General features: G+C 43.9%; 1 protein-coding gene and 1 pseudogene across 11 annotated transcripts in view; both read right to left on the bottom strand.

Moving 5' to 3' along the window:
- ATXN1 (ataxin 1) overlaps positions 1–25,229 on the bottom strand; it is a 411,273-nt gene that overhangs the window by 214,998 nt on the left and 171,046 nt on the right. The window lies entirely within an intron of this gene.
- LOC125103284 (peptidyl-prolyl cis-trans isomerase A-like) lies at positions 18,197–19,063 on the bottom strand (annotated as a pseudogene).

Below are 25,229 nucleotides of genomic sequence, written 5' to 3'. Positions count from 1 at the left end.
CTCTCAAACCCACAAGTCAGGCCCTGACCCCTCTGCCAGGATCTAGATATGTCTTCCAGAATGCCTGCTGGGTGTCTCTACGTGGCTATCCTACAGGCACTTCCAACTGCGTATGTTAGATCTCCACGGTCTTTTCCAGATCTAACGTTCTGTGATTCTACCCAAAGTGGCGGGTCTAAAAAACGGACATTTCCCTGGAGGAGACCGAACATAAACGAGGAACAGAGAAATCCTCTTCAAGAGGCAGGGCAAAAAGAGCAATGTCTTTAAATTGGGGGGAAAAAAAGGTATCTGTGTTAGTCATTCCTTTCTAACTTGTGCCCAGGCTCTTAACGGTATGAGACATCTAATCCTGGAGAGGAACGTGCACATACGCATTCGCGGTGGGAGACCTGGGGCAGTGTGGTTAGATACCATCCAAGGACACAAGCTCTCAGTGACAAGCTAGAATGACTTTCTTGCCCATCAGAGCTGCCCCTGTGCACCTGCAGAGGTTGGCTCTAGAAATAGCAATTAAAGCACAGAGTCAGAACCTTGAATGGTTCAGTATCTCAAGCATCCCTTGTCCCTGGGCCCAAAATGACCCACGCTCATCTCACTCACCAACTCATTCTATTACTAGAGACCAAGTGGCCCCTGAATTCTTAGGACACTATGTGGCAGAGAGCATCCCCCCGAAGACCAGTGAACAACTTCCACGAGACCCTTTTAAAATAGGACTAAACTCGTCCTTTCCTGTTAAAGTTTCACTCTGCTGCTTCAAAAGAAACACTATCGCGAAAACCTTTGCTTTCCCAGAGAGGAGAAGTAGCACATTAATTCATACAGTGTGTTTTGAATAAAGCAGCATTTATAACGTAGAGGAATTCCGCTTCCCTCTTCCGGACATCGCTTCCAAACACAAAAATTCAGAGTGTAGGTGGGCTGCCACTCCACACACTGAATTTAGAAAGACACTCATACTCTCCCGACAAGCCTACCTCCTTCAGCCCACGTTCAAAGTTTCTCTTGGCTGTGACAGAAGCCACCACTGTGGTCCGCTATCCAGGATTTGATCAGAATGTCATCTCACGGGCCGGTGTCCCCTTGATGTCTCCTCCTGCCGGTGCACACGGATGCTGTTCAAATACCCTTGAGATTTCCACATCTGTCTGACAGCCACTCACGCTCCGCAGAGCACCTTGCTCACAGAGCTAATCCTCCCTGAGAGCAATCTGACCCCGCCTTCCCTGTCAGAGCGGGACAGCTGCTCCATGTATCCCAGCTGATAGGACACTACGCTGTTAAAACCACACAGAGCACAATGGCTCCAACTTCAGGAACACCGCCTGTGGCAACGGCACACATCCCATGACCTGAAGATCTCTTCTGAGATATTATCCAGGTTCTGCTCTTTTGGGCCATGGGTCTCTATGATTTGTGCTCCTTGGACAATTGACATGGTCAAGACATACAGGGAAACACACACACACACACACCCTACAGCTGGGGTCTGAGAAGACCAATGGCCCTATTGAGTCCCATCATGGTAGCCAAGCATACCTTCCAGACACTCCATGGCTCAAAGGCAATTTTGATGGATATATGAAAAGTCCATAATAAATCCACAGCAAAATCCACAATGCTCCAATTTTTTTTTAGAGATAAAAACTATCACCCCCAAACTCTCTAAGATCTACCCCAGTCCTCTTCCTATTTAGGAAACTCTCTGGATCTTCATGGTAGTCTCCCATGGCCTCCCAAGGGAGAGTCGGGGCCCCTCCTGGATGCTCCCTCTATTGCAATTGACCAGTTACTTGTTTACCTACTGTACTAAATAATGATAATGTACAGAGTCACAGAATAGGGACCAATTTCTTTGGTATCTTCAGTCCTTAGCAACCTACTCGGCACAAACGTAGAATCTCAAAAAATATGAGTGGACGGATTGAATATACAATCCAATGTTCTATTCATTCATCCAGTCATGGTAAGTACAATGATCTCTTGTCGTATCTGGCATTGACCGTGGCCCTCCATGCCCTGTGTCTGTGGCCATCCTAAGTAGGAGAGGATCATCTCCCCTAAATGAGACCGCGAACTTGCAACATTTGAAGTCCATCAGGAACTAAGAGCTCTTATAAGCTCTCTCCTTTGAGAGAACCAGGAGGCTTGAAAGAATCTTAAAAAAGGGAAAGCTTTTTTGAAAGAGAGTGTGAGCAAAACCTACAGCATTTAGGGCTGGGAACAATTATCCCTCTACATATAGGCCATTTTTTGGTGGGAGAGGGCAAAACTGTGAGTGGCAATTTTTCATGCAGTTTGAGGCTAACGCCCTTTAAATAAGATCTCTTTTATGACACTGACATTTGCGCGACACACTGTAAGTAGATTAGGGTGTGTTTATGCCATGACACACATGGTTTAAGATAATTCAACTGAGAGCAAAAGATAATTTGGGGGGGTGCCTGGGTGGCTCAGTGGGTTAAGCTTCTGCCTTCAGTTCAGGTCATGATCTCAGGGTCCTGGGATCAAGCCCCACATCAGGCTCTCTGCTCAGCAGAAAGCCTGCTTCCCCCTCTCTCTGTGCCTGCCTCTCTGCCTACTTGTGGTCTCTGTCTGTCAAATAAATAAATAAAATCTTAAAAAAAAAAAAAAGATAATTTGGGGGGAAATGATCAAATCCGCATGAGACTAATCCATAAATGGTAAAGCAAGTGAATCATGGAAAATTTGATGCCAGACAAAACAACAGCTTTTGTTCAAGTCCATCCAGAAGTTTCTCCTGAAGACCTACTACGTGCTCGGCACCATGCCAGGATTTGTGGGGAATATGGAAGAAAGCATCACCGTGGTTCAGACTCCAGTCCCTCCTACCAGTTTCTAAACCCACCCCGTAGACCCTGCTGCCAGGTTTCCAAAATGTGAATGAAATAGTGCCCTCATGCTTCCAGCCACCCCCATCATAACCATATTTCAAGCAAGACAAGACCTTCTTCAACCCCAGGTCTGACAACTGCTCCCATCTACCACCTTGTAACCTCTCATTGCCTCGGCCATAATCTCTTACTCATGTCTCCCTGGGTTTAAGGCTCCTTGACTCATTGATGGCCTTTGAAAACACTGCCCTTCTCTGCACTCCCTGGAACATGTTGCCTACTTAGTCTTCATAACTCATCTCTCAGACAAATCTTTCCAATAAACACTTCTCGATCCCCATTCTGATGTGGTTCTCTGTACAAGTTTCCCCAGCACTCTCTGTGTATCATGGCGCCTGACACATGGACTTCTTCCTTCTTTCCTCCTCTCCACTGCCTCCTCTGCCCATCTATAAACACTTACAGAGCGACTGCTCCCACAAAGCCCTTGCTATGCTAGATGCATACAATATGTCTAATCAACCCGCACAAGTCCTGGACTGTAGGTATGACTTCTGATGAGCAAGTAAGCTCAGAGAGGTTTAGGAACTTGGTCAAGTTCACCAGCCAGCAAACGTTAGAGCCAGATCCTCCTGCTGCAAGCTCAGGAAGATAAAACACCCCTGAGTCATGTACCCAGAGTGCAGTGTGAAAGTCACATCTGGGGCTCTGATGTGACCAGCCAGGGGTGCACATATCCTCTGGGCTGGAGCAGGGGGCATACCCATGCAGTCTGTTCACTCCCCAGGACTATTTCCTGCATGCCATACAGATGATTGGATAGTGAGTCCCCAGAAATCACCCACCAGCTTCTCTCATTTGTGGAGTCAGCCTAAACTCCTTTTGTTTTTAACCACAACCTACCAGCTCTGTATATTAAACGTTTCCAACAAGCATCAAAGGCTCAGTTGTCACTGTTTTCTGATTCTGCTAATGCAAGGGACAGCCCGTCCTAGTATTTATTACTAGAGTAATGTCAGGTTCAGGGTTAGCACATAAAATACCTCTCCAGTTTCTTTGCGAGAGATCAAAACGCTCTCTTAATGGCAACATCAAAAAGAATCTACATGTAAACATGTTTCAGCAGGAATGACTTTCCTTTCAGTGATTTCTCAATATTTGGAACTCTTTTATTAGTCACTTCTGCTTACAAATGGTAGATTTCACTGTTTCTGCTAAGCCTTTTCTGAACTCTTCATCACATTTGCTGATAATTCCTGTTTTGTACCATTCTTTGGCTCATAATATTCTGGGGGAAAAAAATGCCCCTAGAAATATTTTGGTTTATCATGTGCCTTGATTAGGGGGAAGGAGGGAAAAGTGAAGAAAATGACATTTTTACCTCTTCTTCCTCCCTATCCCTTTCTCTCTCCTCTCCTCCATTTCTCCTTTAGCAAAAGCCCTTACCTAATCCTCATGGATCGGTAAGTATGGTGCTATATATTCGTATAGCTCCTTGGTCTTTTCACTTGATTGGCTAAAGAAAAATAGCAGGGGATTGGGATATAATTGCCACCTTCTTCCCTTCCAGCGTGGACTTCCCACTCAAAGTCCTCAGTGCTGGTAAGGAAAATCAGCCTACCATTCCGTCACTGCAGGAGAATTGGCAGCACTTCCAAACTGCTCTCTGCTCATGATAAAGCCTTACAAACACCAGTGGACATTAACCCTGCTCAACGCCAAAGGCGGCCTCACTGTTAATGGGGGAGACACGAGAAGCATTCCATTAACGTTAGAAACACCACCAGGCCGTCCACCATTGTCGCTGTGATTTAAAGCTGTTCCAGGGGAATTAGCCAATTTAATTACAAAGGAGAAAGGAAGGAGGGGTATAAAATTGGAAAAGAGGCAATAAAATCATTACTTGCATATGCTGTGGCTGCAGATCTGAGCAAATCAGCTGGACAACTACTGTAGACCATTAGAGAATTCCAGAAGGTAATTAACAAAAGTCATATGCAAAATTCAATAGCCTTCCTCAATGACAGCTGGTAAAAAGACGCCCCGTTTTTAATAGCAACTAAAATCCAAGATACTCAGATGATAAACTGGATGAGAAATACGCAAGAGGTATGAAAAAAAAAATCTGAAACACTACTGAGGAACAGAGAGGCTGGGAACATCTGGAAAGCTCTACCTATTCTTAAACAGGAAGTCACGATCAAGAAAGACAGTAATTCTCCCCCAAATGAATCTATAAGCTTGATACAATGTCAAAAAATGCCATGAGGAAGCTAACTCTGAAGTTCATATGGAAAAATAAATAGGAAGGAATATCCAGAGAAATGATACAAAAAGCAGTAAGGAAAGACTAGTAGAGCAGGTAACAGAAATATTTATTATAAATAAATTTATAATAAATTTATATTTATTATAAAGCTCTGGAAAGTACATCAGTGGGCACTGGCACAGGAAAGCAAGTAAGATCAATTAAAAAAAAAATACACAAACTCAAACACGTACCGAATTCAGCGCAAGATAATGGGAGAAGGAACCTTCAATACTTAGATGACCACCTGGAAAAAGTTGAATCAGATCCCTGGTTCCCAACCTACACTACAACAAATTCCAGAGTGGCCAAAGATTTAAATGCAAAACCCAAAAACATAAAAATACTAGAAAGAACCTTGAAAACACGATGCTGAGTAGAAGCAGCCAGTCACAGAAGACTAAAAATTATATAACTCCACTTATAGAAGTGTCCAGAAGAAGCCAATCCATAATGAAAGCAGATTAGTGGTTGCTGGGGGCTGGGGGTGAGGAATGGGGAGTTGTCGGCTAATGCATATGGGGTTTCTTTTGGGGGTAATGAAAATTTTCGGAAATTAGATTGTGGTGATGGTTGCCCAATTCCGTAAATGCACTAAAACCACTAAACAGTACACATTAAAAGAGTGCATTTTATGGTATGTGGGTTCTAGCTCCATAAAGCTATGATTTAAAAAATACTAAGCAAACCTATGAGACCATTTTTTTATATAATGTTTGACTGGAGAAGGCCTACACATATCAAAAAGCGGAGGGTGCCTGGGTGGCTCAGTGGGTTAAGCGGCTGCCTTCACCTCAGGTCATGATCCCAGGGTCCTGGAATCAAGTCCCGCATCAGGCTTCCTGCTCAGTGGAGAGCCTGCTTCTCCCTCTCTCTCTGCCTACTTGTGCTCTCTATCTCTCTGTCAAATAAATAAATAAAAATCTAAAAAAAAAAAAAAAAAGCAGAAAGCTAGAGGACAAAATCTGATAAGACTACATAATTTTATAAACAAATCCTGCATAAAGAAAATAGGTCAAAAAATAAATGGGAAAATTGAAAAGTACAAGACAAAAGGACGAATTCGCTTGAACTACTAAGCGCTCCTAAAAATCAATTTGCTGGAAAGACCAAAAACCCCGGAAAACACGGGCAATGAATGTCAGCATGCAATTCTCAGAAAAGCAAATAGGAATGGCTCTTAAACATGTGAAAACATATTCAATCATCACTATAATGAGCGAACTCACATGAAAGCTACTAAAAGATAGTATTTTTTCACCTCTTCGATTGGCACAGACCATGAAGTTTAATAACACTGTCTGTGGAGAAAAGGCGCACTCACGCAGTGCTGGTGGGAGCGTACATTAGTGCGGATGCCAAATTGGAGGGCAATTTGGCAAGGTTTATCAAAATTAAAACTGCACATTCCTTTTGATCCAACAATTCCACTTGAGTAATTTCTCCTCCAGAGATCCTTGCTGACATATAAAATGCTATTTATAGAAAGTAATTCACCCAAGCATTGTTCATAGTAGCAAATAATTGCAAACAAGCGAAAGTCCATCAATGTGGGACCGGAACAGAGTGTAGCAAAACCGTACAACTGAATATTATTTAGATACCAAAAAGAGTAAGGCTGCTCTCTAAGTTCTGACAAAAAGATATTCCAGGATACACGGTTAGGTTACAAAAAAAAAAAAAAAGTAAAGAACAGTTTGCATGGTGTAAACATTATGGTTTCTTTTTTTTTTTTTTTTAACAAACATATTTTTGCTTATGTAGTTGTAAAATATCCTGAAAGGTATTTCAGGCTACGTGAATGCTAAGGAAAGAAAACAGTAATGGAGCCTGCCTCTAGGAGTGAATTCGATGACTTGGGAGCAGAACTAAAAAACTTATTTTTCCTTGGACATTTATAGGGTACCTTTTATACTTCTAGGGATTTAAAACACATTAGTTAATTCTCTTAGTTCAAAGAAAGAAAACAAGTAAGGCAAGGACACTGAAATACAAAACAAAATATGGGATCTAATGTGCGAGAGGTTTGGGGGCTATTTTTAATATAGTTATATTTCAGAAAAAAAACTAATAATTAAAGAAAACCCCTCACCATCCAGTGATCATCCAGGAGGCTGACTCGACTTTTTTGCAAAACAGATGGATTCAGCGAAGCTTCTGATGCGTGGGGCTTTGGTGAGCTCGCCCTCTCCCCCTCACACCCCTGCATCCCCACAGTGGGCAGGGCTACCCTCCACACCCAGGAGGATAATTTCACCTTCATAATTCACTCAAATACGATGAGTGCAACAGCTGGACATGTCCCAACTCGAGAGGTTTGTTTAGATCTATCCTTGGGACACCAAAAAGGCCAATTTTGCCTATTTCTAAGACTTGCCTATTGGTACTTATTGAATTATTAAGTCTCTCATTGGCCATCAGTTAAATTTAGAACAAAAGAGCTATAAAAACGTCCTGATAAACACTGTAATGAATTCATCATACATTTCCTTAATGCACTTGTTCTAAGGGGGTGGTGTGTGGAGGGGAGGCTAAGGACAGGAGGATGGAGACCAATCTGTACCCGCCTGGCTCCTTTCTGATTCCCCTGCGAAGGAGCCCTGGACACTGAGGCAGAACGGACCGGTCAGCAAAAGCAAAGCGCTTTCAGACTCAAACAGAACTGTTCATTCTAACCCTCTCCCAGAGACTGCAGAAAACCCACTTGTCCTCGTTTCTTCTGTCAAGTGGAACTTTCTGGATTCCCTTGAAGACACATGTCTCTCCTATTTTTCCCCATTTATGACCTTCTCAGCCATTAGAGGCCTTTTTTCCATTATCCACCTGGCAGGCTGGAGGGCACAGAGGTGGCTGAAATTCACAGGTACTGCGCAACTTTGTTTTAGCCCCAAATTTCAACCTCCTGTCCTATAGATGAGAAAAATGACCCTTTCGTGTTCCCGTCTGCGTTCACGAAGGAGGGAATGAGCAGTTAATAGGCTTGTGCATAACACAGAGAAACTCCTGGAATTGAAAAATCAAAAGAATTTCAAGACACATCCTATAAAACTCAGGCTTCCTACCCAACCGGCCTCTGAAAGACTCCTCTGAATTCCTGATGGCTCACATTGTCTGGTGCGCAGTGTATCTGATCCTGGAGGTCAGCCCCACTGCTACGTCTCAGGCCATGGGACTGGGCCACCGCACAGAACGGAAGAGGAGAGACAGGTGAAGGACTTATGTCTTGAGAGTTTCAGAAAGCAGGAGGAGTAACTATTCCTCTGCAGAAAGCAGTAGTGGTTGTAAGTTTCGAAGAGTGGGCGGGAGGGGCAGCAGTTGGGAGGAAAAAGCAGGGGACCCCAAGCTGTGCCCAGAGAAGCGCGTCGCAGGGAGCTGAGGTTTTCGGATGTGGACAGGTGTACAGCAGTGTCGGCCCGAGCGGATGAACATGCTGTAGCGGTGGCAGGATGTGCGGTCTGGCACGAAGGAGGTGAGATTCAGATGAGGAGACAGAGTATCAGGGCAGAGCCTAAGAAGGGCTGGGCTGGACTGAGCCCCTCGCTCAAACAGAGAAGGAAATGATCACTTTATCAAGGGGGGAATACGGACGCCTGCTCCAGTCCTTGGGCGTGTGATAAAGGGTCCTGAGCCACATTTCTTAGTTTTCCCAACCAGATCAGATGGAAGGGAGGCTCAAGTACAGAAAGCGAGTTCTCTGACAGGGGAACAGGAGCCTGAACAGGTGGGTTAATCTTAGGACGGGGAAGGCAGCAGACAGCCCTGTGATGAAGAGTGAAATAGATGTGGGTCCCAATCCCAGCTCCTCCCACTTCTCGGTTCAATCACTTCAGGTTTGAGGAGGCCCATCTACACCCCAGCCCTGGCATCTGGAAAGTGAAACTGTCTTGAGAAATACTGGAACACATATCCAGTGTGTAGGAGAGAGTCTGGTGGCTGGGAGAGGTGAAAAATTCATTGAGGTTCTTACTCTTCTAACAACCACCTGCTCAAGGAAAATCGTTTTTAGGAGAGTGAGATAGGTTAGAAGAGAGAATAGTGAAACCAACAAATGACAGCGGGGTGGGGGGGGATCATTTACTATCTTCATTTATAAATGCCTACACGTCAGCTACATCAAGAAATGAAAGCATGCCCACCCAGAAGCTTGTCTGGGAATGTTCATGGCAGCATGACTCATGAGAGCCAAGAAGGAGCAACGGTCAATGGCTGTCAGCTCATGAGTGGGTCAGGAGAATGTAGCACCTCCACGGAATGGAACAGAATTCAGTCCTACCAAGGAATCACCGTGGCGTGCACGCTCCCAGGGGCACGGAGCTTGGAAACATTATGTTAAGTGCAAGAGCCAAACACGAGAGTCCACATACTGCCCGATTCTATCTACGTGACGTGTTGAGAATGGTCGAATCTACGGACAGAGAAAACAGACTAGTGGTTGCCAGGAGCTGGGGGTGAGGGGCTGGGGGAGATGGGAAGTGACGGCTAACGCACAGGGAGTTCTTTGGGGGGTGATAACGGATGCCCAACTCTGCAAACGAAGCCACAACGAAAGATTGTATGTTTAAAAATAAATAAATAAAAAACCAGCTATACAGCTCTTAACACCTCCTGCTTCCCACCTCCTGAATGAAGAGCATTTGTCTTGCCTGGGTGAGAGGTCTTGATGGGCAGAGCATATGCAATGCGGAATCCCAGCAATTTCTTTAACTGTGAATATCAGAAGACATCGATCCTTGTCCTCTGGGGACATAGTCAGGTGGGTGCCGGGGAGGTCATTTTGCTTTTTCTTTCTAGCTGCTTCTTTTGGTCCTGGCTACTGCGTTCGGTTTCCCCATGAGCACAGTGGTTAGAAATCAATCTCTGGTTGATCTTCTCAGGCAAAAGCTTTCAGTGGACAGGCCTTTTCATACCTAGTTTCAAGCTTATGAAAAAATACCAAGGGGGTGCGTGCGGGAGCACTGGTTTTAGGCTTCTCCACATCACGAGGACGGGGGTCCTAAAAGCAATGCTTTCTCCAGAGCACTCCAGTTAATAGGCAACATGATTTTCTTTAGGGAACAAACTGCAAGGATAAGGTATTGAAAAACCACTCCCCATGGCCCATTTGATGTTTGATTTATCTGATAAACACACCAATATCTCTGCCTACACAAAGTAAGGCCGTAGTATTATCAGTTCCAGGAAATCAATGTTTTTCACAAAAGTCAACAGTGTTTTTAAGGGAATACTTTGGTCAAAAAATCAGAATCCCCATTTATTCATTTGCAATCCTCATCATCACGATAACAAAATGCAACAGCAAAGAGTATGTCTGCACGGCTCTGAAAGGCCTCTGAGTAATGCTGGCTTTTGAACCCCAAAAGCACACCTGGCCATAGTCTTCGAACATTCCAGGAATCGAACACAAAAGTATTTCTCAGAGACTTCCATGAAAACCATTTTACTCCATAGGGTTAATCGGGTCTCTTTAAATGTCAATAAAGTTGGGGCGCCTGGGGGGCTCAGTGGGTTAAAGCCTCTGCCTTCGGCTCGGTCATGATCCCGGGGGTCCTGGGATCAAGCCCCGCATCAGGCTCTCTGCTGAGCAGAGAGCCTGCTTCCTCCTCTCTCTGCCTACTTGTGATATCTGTCTGCCAAATAAATGAATAAAATCTTAAAAGAAATAAAATAAATGTCAATAAAGTCTCTTCATGTGTTTCAGCTTCAAGGTTCAGGACCAAAGGCACGAACAGATGATGAAGTCCCATGTTTTATGACAGGTTATACTGGTCAGTGGCATGTCAGCTGTAATACATAAACTTCCATGGAGACAAGTACATTCGGTGACTGTAAGTAGCCCACTGGGTCTAATTTTCATGAAGCGGTGCCAACCCCATTTGGTGTGTATAATCTACAAATGAATCCAAATACTATCAGTGCTGAAACTTACAAGACTCAAGCTGGCAGGGCATGGCGGGGGGTGGGGGGGGAGGTCTCCAGAAAGGGAGAAAAATGATTTTTTAAAAAAGATTTTATTTATTTATTTAACAGAGATCACAAGTAGGCAGAGAGGCAGACGGGGGGGGGGGGGGGGGGGGGGAGGGGAGCAGGCCCCCTGCTGAGCAGAGAGCCTAATGCAGGGCTTGACCCCAGACCCCGGGATCATGACCTGAGATAAAGGCAGAGGCTTTAACCCACTGAGCCACCCAGGCGCCCCCAGAAAAAAGATTTTTCATGACATTGGAAGTTAAAAGAAGATTATATAAGATTTAAGTTGAATAATAACAGCAAAGCTTTCATGGATCTCCAGATATCCAGAAAGCTGTAAGCTCAAGCTGTTCATAAAACAGAAATCCATTAAACTTAATGATTTTTATTCTACATTCAGCATTTCATTGTTTTTCTTTTGTTTGTTTGTTGATTGGCTACATCCAAATATAAGAAGGACAATGCCTTATTCTGCTTTCATTTGGCTAAGGTTGAAAAATTCAAATGGTACCATATTTCTTGTGGGGTCTTAAGGAGGTAGCTTCAAGAGTTCTTCCTTCATTAACGACTATTGTTGGCATTTTAAGACTCTGGATTCCACCAAACACTCCCTTGCTGTATTGGAATAACTTCGAGCTCCACTTGAAACATTATAAGCAGTGTACTTATGGGGAAAATATAAGTTGCCTTTTATACGTTTTGACAGTCAATGCTCAGTAATAACCTGACAGTATTTAATTATAATGCCTGACTTTTCTATAGTAATCTACAGCTCATAAAGGGCTTTCTTTCACACCCATGTAGGCTTCTTTGTATTAAACCATAGCTCTGCAGTTCAATTTCTGTTAAACCCTTTCAAAAGTATTAGTCAATTACTGATCACTTAACATAAAGGTGCCTGAAATCCATGAGGACAATTTGGGAGAAAGTGACTGCAGACTGGGGAGGGCAGAAAGATCACGACATCATAATTGTTCTGGTAGTTTTGACAGTAAAGAAGAACCAGCAAAAGATAACAACAAAATACATAAACTTGAAACTAAAAGGAAATGTTTCCAGCAAGGGCCACACGAGGGGAAGACCATTAAACATGACTGCTAGTCACTAAATTTCAACTACACTAGCATCAGCATCTGAGCTTCAAGTGCAAATCAGAGTAACAGCTGAAGCAGTTTCTTACCATTGCAGGGGTGTGTGTGTGAGGGGGGAACAAAGTATTCTTTTCAATGCAGCAGCACATAGCCCTGACAATCTAACTGTGACAAGCTTGCACCATCCTGGGCATTCTATTTCTGCTTCCTAACAGAACAGCATCAGTAACATTTGTGATCATATTCTGTCAGCTGCTCTGCTCACAGCAGAATTTTTCACTTGTATATGGATACCGAGTTCCCTAAGAAGGAGCAGCTCTAAGACCAGGGTTCCACCTTTTTGCTTTACCATATGAGGCCAGCAAGAATAGTTCTGTGCAGGCGTTACACCTGTAAACAGACTTGAGATAAACGGTCTGTAATCTGCAAACTGGCTCCTTGGGAGCAAATAACTGGGCTCATCAGATATTTGTAAAAGCAAATGTAAAATCCGTGAATTATGTCTATGTGTCGACAAACTATAAACTGTTCAGAACTTTTATGTTAACAAGGCATTTTGCTTTGATGTGTTGGATTTTTTTCCCCTTGTATGTGCGAAACACATACACAAAAGAGAATTATAAACTTCAGTGTTCTTTAACCTTTACAAACCAACACAGTAATTATATTGCAAGATATCTGACAAACTGAGGTAATATGAGCAAAGAACTCTTTTTTTCCCCATTTCCTCTAAATGGTTCTCAATTTTTCCTCAATTTACAGACTCACTGCAGAAAAGATTTTCATAGCCATGAATCATATTAAAGATAAATGGGTAGATAAAATAAAATTGCTCTCCCACTTCACAAGAATATTTGAGGCACCTCCAAAGGAAATGTTTCTCCAAACATAAAGACAGTATTAAATTTTAAGAGCAGGGCTATCATCAAAATGAATGCAGAAAAGAATAAACATAAGTTAACTTGACAAGCCCATACTGATAAAGCACAGATAAATGTTATCTCTGAGTTACAAGCCCAGTACAGGCAGTCCTCAATTTATGAATGATGTGTGCACACAAAGTTCATTTGCAAGTCAGTCAGTTGGAACTCCAAACCCATTTTCTCAGAGAAACAAAGTTTATAAATAGTGCTTTGTTTTGTAGGAAGGCAAACAAGAGCTATTAAGACCATAATGTTGACAAATTCTTGTACTGACAGCTCTCAAGCAAGTCGTCCCTATGTTGAGCAGGGAACAACAGGTCCAGAAATCAAGAGGAGTTTTCGGGGAGCGGGGAGAAGTTTTCTCCTTCCTCACCTGGACCTTCCAAAGTTTTCTTCTGGCATCTGCCTGCCTCTCTTGATAGACTTCCAGGCCTACTTTCATTCAAACCCCTCTATCTAAATACTTCATCCCAATGCATGGAAGAGATCACCCAAATAATTTTATATAGTTGACCCTCCCCTACCCCCCATACTTCCCTTCTTGTGCTCAGATGACTGACAAGAGCTTACAGAGAGAGTTCAGTTCAGTAAACGCTTGCTTCAGAGTTTGGTGGGAGATACCATCTCCAGAGAGTGCAATGGGGGGAAACCAGGCTCTCAGTATAGAACACGGATAATGAGACAGTTGGAAGGACTGGGATAATCTCAGAAATTCTTTTGGAATTTAGCTATGTTTAACAGGAACAGGACCCTGGAAGTGCAGTTGGAAGAACTTAAGGAGAAGCAGTTTCCTCACCAATCGACACAGATTAAAGCCCAGGATGGGGGTGGGGGTGCGCTCCCCTAGGGGCGGTATTTAGAAAGGTCCCTGCCTTTCCATGTGGAGCCACACAGGATTGCTTGCTCTCTTTCCCACTGAAGAGAACATCAGGGAATGGGTGTTCAGAGGAAGATGGTCTGAAGAATGAGGAGTCCTGACACACAAACTCAGTGGGCTCCTGACTTTCCGAGGACGGAGCTGTGCTGTTCTGCCAAGAGCCGGGTATTCCTCCAGGGGTGCCCCCAAGATCAGCTGAGATGGAGCTAAAGGAAGACATCAGGCTCAAGAAGGTACCAGTACCTGCCAGTACCCAGCAGAGGCTGGTTAGTGTTCCCCACAACGGCTTTCTCATCCTCCCAAGGCATAAAGGTTGGCATTCCCCACCTTTCCCGGCTGTTGGGTATGTCCACTTGGCTAAATCTGGCAAAGGGAACGTGAAAGAGAGTGATGTACACCTCTTCCATTATTAAATCTCCAATGAGATCTCTCACTCTCTCTTCCCCACAACTGCTACAGAGGAAACTTCAGGTGTCCCAGTGACCTTAGGGAGAGGCTGAGCCCTGAGATAGAAGGACTCTGGGTCTGGGGGTCTCTACCCCGTGGATACGTTCACCCCAACTGTGAATCCTGGAAGTTAACTCTCACCAGCAGGCGTTCTTCATGCACCATTCTCGCTTTCTGTGCCTTTCTCTTTGTTGCATCTTGTTGGGAAAAGGTCCTTTATGTTCACCCACCCCCAATAATCCACTAGGTTGGTTGGTCTCTTAAAATGAATGGCCCAAGGCCCCTGGGTGGCTCAGTCAGTTAAATCTCTGCCTTCAGATGGGGTCATGATCCCAGAGTCCTGGGATCAAGTCCCGCATGGGGCTCCCTGCTCAGTGGGAAGCCTGCTTCTCCCTCTCCCTCTGCCTGCCACTCCCCCTGCTTAAGCTCTCTCTTTCTCTGTCAAATAAATAAATAAAATCTTAAAAAAAAAAAAAAGAATGGCCCCACACCACTGAGATTTTATAATGTTTCTAGTTTTTCCACGTGCTTCACCATGGTCAATACAGTTAACACTAAAAAGCCCCCTTATTCCCTTTAATCTACTTGGGGAACTGGGTAAGTGAACTCATTACATTATTAACCTCACTGTCAGTGTCCTGCTGAGCCATTGGGGCTCCAGGAATCTCAGGGTCTCATCTACTGGGACAAATATAGAATCATTCTGCTGGTCACTCTTTTCCTTGAGAAGTCTTCTTCTGACTATTTGAAGATTTCCTAAGTAGGTGAGGGTCACAAAAGTATGTATACTGGGTAAGGAAACTAGGATCATATTCACGTTATGACAAATTTCACAGAAGTGCCATCACGTGAAAGCTGTTAAAACAGCTCGCTCGCTTCATTCTTACTCACTCGGTTTACTTTCACAGGAAGGGGAGAAGAGAAGCTCGGGAAGAAAAGATGACAGTAAAGAAGGGAAGGGGTCCGCAACCACGCCCACCTTTTACTCGGAACGTATCCCCCTTATTACATTACTGAAGGTTACAGGGTATAGGACAAGCTCTAAATAAAGACAGAACTTCGATTTTGTTCATTCCTAAGACTTGGCTCTCTATCCTTGCTTCTCCATGGCAATTTTCTGGTACTCTCCACCCTCCCCTCTTTGTTGCATTTCTGAAAGGTCCGCTAACTTAAGTGACCATTCACTTCCCATGCAGCATCCTGAAAAAATTAAAGAATTGACCTGTATAGGGGCATCTGGCTGACTCAGTCAGTTAAGGCTTGGACTCTTGATTTCAAATCAGGTCATGATCTCACGATTGTGAGATCGAGCCCTGCCTTGGGCTCCACACAGGGCATGGAACCTGCTTGGGATTCTCTCTCCCTCTGCCCCTCCCCTCCTCACTCATGCTCTCTCTCTTTAAAAAAAAAAAAAAAAGAAAGAAAAAGAAAAAGAATTAACTGTATAATATGCTTGTATGAACTCTGTGACAAAGGATAGTCTGATAGGTTTCTCAATCCCTCTGGGGCTCCACTGAGGGTTACAGAGCAGGGATTGCGCCTGCGTTCATTCACCTTACAACCTTCTGAGATTAAGTCCCAAATCGTTCCCTAAATTCAGCATATGACACCAACTTCTGCCACTAAAGGAAAAGCAGACAGCCACTATAGCGAATGCACTCTACTCGGACGCATCGGGCACTCTGATACGGCGCTGACTGGTGTATAAGGCTCTGTGGGAAGAACCAGTGGACAAAGGAAGCACCTTTATATGGAAGCACTGACTATGATTAAAATATAGAACTAAATTCCCTATGAAACAAATACTGAGGTCCAGACAAAGACCATAGAAAGATTCATCACCCTGCTAGTTTGAACATAGAGGGGACCTCGTGGTCACCCCATAGAGTGTCACTGCCCATGTCCACTCTACAAAAGACATCATTTCTTTTTAATTCTACACAAAACACCTATTCGTAGTATGAAGCACACCGCCATTTAAACCATGTTTCAAGTAACACCATTGGCAATTCGTAGTTCATGGAGTGTCTCCTCGTTAAGAAGATGTTTGGAGCTGACGTTTACACGCGGCAAAAGTGATACGCAACGCGTCATTCTGCACCAGAATCAGAACCACCACAATGGCATGCCTGTAAGAATACCGAGCGATTTCCACGTCCAGGTAGCCCCAAAAGGGGCTGACCTGGTCTTCAGCTTCCTTTTCTCAATCAAATGTCTATTTATGGTCTCTTTTTGTCTAATCATTGAATAATATAAAAAAAGGGGGGGTAAGAACTCAATGTTTAAGAAACATAACTTTAAAAAAATGTTGATTGGGAGAGGAATGGAAATAACCTGCAAAGGCCTTTAATACGTAAATCTGGTTACTACCAGCCATGATCAAACGCGTAAGTCCAAGGGAGTATGAAGTGAATACACCCACGCTTCAGCCCCAAGCCTAATGTTAGTCAAGCCCCAAGACTGATTCCGACTGTGTGGTAACAGCTCATAGCTGCTGATGAGAAGGCTACCAGCTTGTGGCAGAGATCTAAAAAAAAAAAAAAAAAAAAAAAATATATATATATATATATATATATACACACACACACACACACACACACACATATACACACACACATATATATATACACACACATACATTTATGGACATGTATATATATATATACATACATATATATAGTCATCTTTGAGGTTTAAGTGGAAAATTGTGAAATAAATGATGAAAACAAAAGAATGAAGGATACAGAAACCCTTTCCTAAGTAACACAGAGAAGGGACAAGCCCAAGAGAAGAACACAGCCGAATCTGTCCAGAAGAACATTAACGAAGGGTCTGCCCGATGGGCACCATTATATAAAACAAGTCCAGAAGACACAGTGCCAAAAGATCGGGAGCCTAATCCTTCAGCACCCCACCTTAATTTTCTATTTCTTCTATAAAGTTCCTTGTGCTCTGATGGTATTTTAACTTTTGTGTCTGGGACCGCTGGGACCCAGAGATCGCTATCCTGGCAGAGTTCAAAGAGTACGTGTGGGGTTTTTCCAAGCAGAATGGTGATTTAATAGGGTTTTTGGTGAGTAGACTGAAGTGTAAGCTAGACATCTTTATTAAGCAGAGAGAAATGTCAACTTGAAAAAAAAAAAAAAAACCCTAACACTGTCCATGGCTGCTGTTAGGAAGACAGCAATCGTCTCAAATCCCCTCCCTTCTTTTCATCTGGAGGACAGGGACCACCACCCCCTCCCCAGCAGGTGGGTCTGAGCTGGTCACGTATGAAGCCATTCGGCCCAGCTCAAGCCATGGGCTTTCCTGTTTGTGTTTCACTGGCAGCTTTTTCATCCCCCTTCTTTGCCTAGAATACATAATTCCTCAATGTACATCCTCAAATACCTGCTAATGGAATTATTTCAATTACAGACACCTGTATCACCTGTCTGTCCTGTGAGCTTTACCCAGGAATCATCTTTGACTTTCTCCTTCTTCATGCCCCACATCCATCCACCACTAAGTTCTACAAGTCTACCCCTTCCAATGCTTTTAGATAGGCTCCTACTTCTTTTTCCTGACCCTCCAGCCCCACCTCAGGCCTCAGATGAATAGCTTCTTAGGGCCTCTTGTGAGAAGAGGTCTGATAATGTTTAAACTCTGCAGTCCGGCTACACTTGGAGGGGAGTTAAGGAAAATATGGATCCACAGGACCCTAGCGAGAACACACAGCTTATAGGATGTTTGGAGCAGTTGGGGGTGATGGGGGCCTCTCTTGAGGACAGAAGGAATGGTCAGGTGGCTAAGATAACACGCAAGCCAGATTTACATTTGTCCACAGTCAGCGATGGTGATCTTCTTGCTGGTCCTGCCACTCCTGGACCCAAAGTGCTGCATTCCTGGACCCAGTCTTCCTGCCCTCGCTCACTTTGCCAAAGACCACACACTTGGCATCCAACCACTCAGTCTTGGCAGATGAATACCCTGGAACCATTTGTGTTGGGTCCAGCATCCGCCATGGACAAGACGCCAGGCCCCGTGTGTTTTGGGATGAAATTCTCATCATCCACTTTCTCTCCACCGAAGGACCGACCTCCCAGGCCATGACGGCAAGTGATGTCACCACCCCAGTGCAGAGAACCGGAATAATCCTGTGAAAGCAGGAAGCTTTATAGCCAAATCCTTTCTCCCCGATGCTCTGAGCAGGAAAATTCTCTGCTGTCTTAGGAACTTTGTCTGCCAATAGTTCAAAGGAGACGCAGTCCAAGGGCTCACTGGCCGCTGCAATGCTGAAAAACTCAGTAGGTTGGACCATTGCTGGGCAGCGGCGTCTCCAAGGCCTCATTACCTATTTCTCGCTCCTAACTCACCTACTCTCATCTTTCCCAAGTCCCAGCCAGCTCAACATGCTTTTGCCAATTTTATCTATGTACCAGCTCACTGGGTCACTTCCTCGAGCAAGAATTTGCAACCATGTCACCTGCCCCATGAGCTTCAAACTCCAATGCCACATCTTAGTTGTCCTCTACTCTGTCCTCCCCTTGGGCCCAGCTTCCTTCCATGCTGATATCCAGCAACAATGCACACATCCCTCGGCCGGCCTCTCCACCTTTCCCACACAGGTGACCTACATCCCTCCCTTGAGCCTTTGTCCCTGCTCCTAGATCCATCCCTATTTTGCCTTTTTAAAAAAATATATTTATTTATTTGAAAGAGAGAGAGAGAGAGAGCACATAGGGGGTAAAGGGCAGAGGGAGAGGGACAGAATCTTCAAGCAGACTCCCCGCTGAGCGTGGAGTCTGACATAGGGCTGGATCTCACGACCCTGAGATCATAACCTGAGCGGAAATAAAGAGTTGAACGCTCAACAAACTAAGCCCCCCAGGTGCCCCCAGACCTATCCCTGTTTGCAACACCCATCATCTCTACACCTCTTTTCAAGGTGCTTCTCCTATGAAACTCGTCCTGACCCCTCACCCCTCCAGCCATACTCTCTTCCTTTCAACACTCACTGACACACACCTGCCTCGCCTACTGCAAATTCTTGGTTGTATACGATCATGTATTGCTTCTTGGGGATTGGTACTGTGTCTTCAGCTAGATTTTCATAAAAATAATTTTAGATTTATAGGCAGTTGCAAAAATAGTACTGAGTTATCTTGTCCCCAGCACCAGGTTTTATGTTCAAGTCTTACATAATCATGGGACAATGATCAAAACTAGAACATTAAGCCTGTTCAACACTACCAACTAAATCATGGAATTTATTAGGATTTCACCAGTTTTTTCTCCTCACATCCCTGTTCTGTTTCAGGAGCCCATCTAGGTTTTCACAGGACCTGTACATGTCCTGTCTCCTCCAATCTGTGCAGTCCCTCAATCCTTCCTTATCTTTAAGACCATGACACTTTCAAAGAGTACTCATCATCAACAGTTTTCTAGAATGTTCTTCAACTTGGGTTGGCTATTTTCTCCGGATTAGAGTGGGATGACACAGGAATGGGAAGGATACCACAGCAGCGGTGTGTCCTTCTCAGCATTTCCCATGAAGGGGCACCCAATGTCGGTATGCATTATTGGTGACACTAAAACTTACTCACTTAGTTAAGGCAAGTCCATCAGGATTCTCTAGATGGAGTTACCTACTTCTTTTTGTAATTACTAAGTATTTTGGAGGGAGATTCTTTACGATGCTACACATATGCTGTTTCTCCTTAATCTTTGGCCCACCAGCTCTAGCATTCATCAGTGGAACTTTCCTATGGCATCTACCACTATGGGTTCTAATGATGCCTCTCATTTATTTGTTTATTTATTGGAATTCTTCCATAAGGAGAATTCTTTTGCCCTACCAATTTACTTATTCAATTATTTACTTATATCAATATGGACTCATGGAAATTTATTTTATTCTTTGGGTTGCAGTCCACTATTATTTCATCATGAGATCTGTTCTAGCCCCCAGCTAAATTTTAGGCCCGATTAGAGCAAATATGGCCACATCCTATTCTTAGATATTTTCCCTTGTGTCTAAGACAATGATAGGAACACAGTAGGTGTCTGACTCATTGACTGACTGACTGATTCAGTCACTCGACCGATAATGTTCATGGCCTTGACTTAGGTGCCAGAATCACAACAAATAAACAGTTCCTTATTTCAGATTTGCAGTCTAGTTAATAGAGATTCATGTGTGTGTATCTACCAGTCCCTGATAAAAATATTTGGAGTGGGGCACCTGGGTGGCTCAGTGGGTTGAGCTTCTGCCTTTGGCTCATGATCTCAGGGTCCTGCAATCAAGCCCCACATAGGGCTCTCTGCTCAGTGGGGAACCTGCTCCTCTCTGCTTCCGTGTGCCTCTCTGCCTACTTGTGATCGCTCTCGCTGTGTCAAATAAATAAATAAATAATCTTAAAAAAAAAAGAAAACTCACTTAAAAAAATATCTGGAGGAATAATACAATAGCTCAAATGTGACTACAGTAAACTCTGTCTGGAGAAAAAAGAGTAGGGTGATGGAGGAAAAATACTGCCTTAAGAAAAACAATGTTGGGCGCCTGGGTGGCTCAGTGGGTTAAGCCGCTGCCTTCAGCTCAGGTCATGATCTCGGGGTCCTGGGATGGAGTCCCGCATCAGGCTCTCTGCTCAGCAGGGAGCCTGCTTCCCTTCCTCTCTCTCTGCCTGCCTCTCTGCCTACTTGTGATCTCTCTCTGTCAAATAAATAAATAAAATCTTTAAAAAAAAATGTTTCATTCCCTTTTACTCCATTGGTCTATAAAATAATAAAAATAAGTGGGCATATAAAATATCTAGAGACAAATACCATAACACGGTTAGCAGGTATACCCTGCCTCTGTATCTTCTAAACTAATTCTTAAAATCAAACCTCAAGGGCATGCTTTTTAGGAAGATTTAATGTAATAAACACAGACTCTTTACATAGTGACTATATGCTTTACGAAGAAAATTGGAAAGAGCTAAGGTTAAAAAAAAAAAATCTGAGAAGACATTTATCTTAATCCAGTTTCCAAATGCAATTTCATAGTTTTTATGCCTTCACAGGGAATAATGAAGAGCAAATAAGAAGCATCATCAATCAGAGATGCACTCCCTAAGTTTCTTTACTTAATTCAGTTTTCTTGTACCGCTCCTACTGTATTTTCCAAACAAAGCTGTTCTTTTCCGCGTTCATTCCGCGTTCAGACCTGCAGACATCCTCCAGAATACTAAACAAACAATTGGGGCACATCTTCTGTCACAAATTATACTCTGTAACATTCTTTATCCAAAGCATTTTGAACTCCCAGCAAGCAGAGACACATCCAACACACAAAGAGACCTTGCCTTATTGCAAGAGCCGCAAACAATAGAGAATTTGTATTTTTAGATACTTCTTGACACTTCAACCTGTTACTATTTAACTCCTACCATTGTTCTCCTTGATGAACAAGCAAACGCTCTCCAGCATGCCGGGTGTTACATCATGCACTTTGGTTGCAACAGGATATGCTGTTGCCTATCACCCTTTCTAATTCCTATCCATGTGTCTTTTCTATGTTAGGGTGTATACAACAGATGCAACACAGATGCACCTACGTGTCGCATCTGTGGCTATCCCCATGCATGCACGCACATTCACGGATGCACACACACACAGCCTCATAGGCGTGCCGATTCATCCCCGTGCCCGTATTCATGTAGAAATCTAGCTGTTCCGCTGCCTGACATGTCCATGGACACACACACACACACAGCATGCAATCCAGTGGCTTTCCTTTTGTTACCTTTGGTAGGAGATTAAGATAGAAAGCATTAAAAAAAAAAAAAAGCCAAGAAGACACTTCATGGCGTCTGTGATTAAGAAACAGAAGCCAAGGAGACACATGGGCTGCTGCATAAAGGGAAGTTGGGCGCGCCAGCCCACGCTGATGAAGCTTTACCGTGTTTCACCTTTCCCGCTTCAAGCCTTCCGCCTTCAGCATCCTACTTACCTTCCTCTTGTTCCTAGCCTGCAGTCTGCCCCGCCCCATTTCTCCCCCATGGATCCCCCAAAAGGAGCATTATTAAATGTAACAAAAGAGCGTTCCTTTTCATTAGGCTGTTATTCAACATTGACTCAGAGAAAAAAGAAATTACTATAAAATGATGTGGTGTAAAGCCCCGAGAGAGAGTGGACAACTCTGTTATGGAATTCACTGGAAAATTTTTGGAAAAATCCCATATACACAGAAGGGTGTCTGGGCCAGAAAAATGAGGAGCAGGAAAAAAAAATAATTCGTGAATATTTTTCAATGTTTTCACAATAGATATTTTTTCCCTGTCCATGACTGGTTCTCCAGGGGGTGTTCTCATAGGTGATCCTGAAGGTGATCACGGCCCCTGATACCTTCCCCATACCGCAAGCACACTGCACACTGACAGAAATAGCATGGAGCGGGCGTCAGAGTTCACAAAACATTTTTTACACACTACCTCCTTGATCTCTCTCTCTGTCCCCCCCCCCCTTTTTTTTTGTAGATTTTATTTATTTGAGAAACAGAGAGAGAGCACACAAGCAAGGGGCAGGGTAGTGGCAGGCAGAGGGAGAAGCAGGCTCCACTGAGCAGGGAGCCCGATGCAGGACTTGATCCTGGGACCCTGGGATCATGACCTGAGCTGCAGGCAGCGGCTTAACTGACTGAGCCACCCAAGCATCCCTCACTTGATCTTGACAACACTCTATTAGATACAATTGTCTCCGTTTTGTAGATTACCAAAAACAAACAAAAACAATTTCAGAGTTAATAAGTTGCACAACTGAAACTCAAAACCAGAATTTCTGACACCAAGTATCATTTTTTCCCCATGACATGAATTTTACTTAATTCTCCCTGAATTCATCAGTTCCATTTTTATAATAGTAGGCTGTATGAACTCTGCTCACTGCCTAAAGACTGTATGTGCTTCTAAATGTAACTAACCCTTGAAGCTGTACATTTCTTTTTAAAGTTCTCTCTTTTCTGGTTAAATTAAAATGCCCACATTCCTTTAGCACCTGTTTCCTTCATCCTCTGAACCTCCCTTTTGAGAGATCAGATGGTCCTATTATCAAATGATCCGATTATTTCTATGCTTTTTAAAAATTATTTGCTTTTTTAAAATTCTTATTCTTTGCTTTTTTAAAATTCCTATTCTTGCACACATTACTCAGTATTTTTCAATTTTAACCACTGCTACTTCCATGTTTGTCGAAGATTTATTATTTGCTCCAGAAAGAGAGAAAGCACACACTGGAGGGGCAGAGAGAGAGAGAATCCCAAGCAGACTGTACCGAGCATGGAGCCCGACGCGGGGCTTGATCTCAGAACCCCAAGGTCTCGGCCTGAGTCAGACAAGAAAATCAAGAGTCAGACACTTCACCGACTGCACCAGCCAGGTGCCCCTCCATGTTCTTATTCTAACAGCTATCACAGTGGTTACCTTCCACCCCAGAAAAATCTAAGGAGTTCTACATGTTTATTCAACTCCCTTTGTCTAGCATGCACATTTCCTGAATTTTCCTTTCCGGCCACTGTTATTATGAAGACCCTTGAATGAAACAGAAGCATCGTCTGCCAGCTCATTCTTCCTGAGCCTTTCAGAAGGTGCCTTAACAGAATGACTTCTCAGCATAGTACATTCTGATGTCATAAATACTGAACACGATATAATCCCTACGAGGGAGGCAAAAGGAAAAGTAGCTCCAAACAGACAGATCTATTTATGTGCCAACACAGCCCGATAATTAGACCACTAGGAAAAGAGAGAGAGAGAAAATCCCCAGATGACAGCTTAATGGGACATCGGGCGAGACCCCTCTTTGGCGTGAGCATATGGGAGTGTTCACGGCGGTCAGCGTGGGGCTGCCAAGGCCGGCGGCCACACTGTCAACCTTAGCAATGATCCGGCTCCGGGTGTCCCACCCCTCCCTTCTTGCCGCCCAACTCCGCTCTCCTGCTGTTTTAATTGGATTATTTTGGAATCTGCTATTTCTGTCTCGCTCCTTTCCCCAAACTGTCATGTAAGTACAGCAGCTTGACTATAACTCAGCTGCCAAATTCCACTCCCGAGACGGCTGTATTTCAGTGGCAAGTGAAGTGTTATTCCCTTGATGTCCTCTGAAACACTAGCTTCAGAGGTTAAGCATCTGGGGGTGGGGGGATGCCTTTATGCAGGAAGGGAGTGTTTTGTTTTATTCTGTCTTATCATCCCTGGAGGAGCAGGTCATCAACTCCACCTGAGCGTGAACAGGGGAACCTACCAGAAAACACCACCTGAGCGTGAACGGGGGAACCTACCAGAAAACACTGCACGCAGATACACAAATGCGCCAAGAGAATATAAAGACTGACTAGGACTTTTCCCAGGTTCTTTCCTACAGGGACTTCAAAGCCTTAAAACATCTAGAATGGAAGATGATGATCATTTTTAGAAGGGAAGAAGCCGTAGAGAGTAACCCATTCATTACAGATATAATATTTGGAGGCGCAGCATATGTGGCCCTCCTAATCTTCCTGATCCCCAGGCCAAGGGCATACCAGCTGAACATGGGTTAAGCCACAGACATGCACAAAGGATCACAGCTCTGCCTGGGGGACCAAAGACAGCTCCAGCTTCTAAAGCATGTGGTATCAGCACTAAATTTCTTGTTCTGTTTGGTGACCCTTCATTTGTTTTAGACACTCGGGATCTAAAGTTGATCTCTGTGAGCAAGAAACCAGAGTGGAAATAGAGGGAGTACCAGAGTAAAAGCAGTAGC

The sequence above is a fragment of the Lutra lutra genome, chromosome 6 (assembly GCF_902655055.1).
Source record: "Lutra lutra chromosome 6, mLutLut1.2, whole genome shotgun sequence".
NCBI classification, from domain to species: domain Eukaryota; kingdom Metazoa; phylum Chordata; class Mammalia; order Carnivora; family Mustelidae; genus Lutra; species Lutra lutra.
The sequence above is the reverse complement of the archived record's forward strand: the minus strand, read 5'-3'. Positions and strand labels throughout refer to the sequence as shown.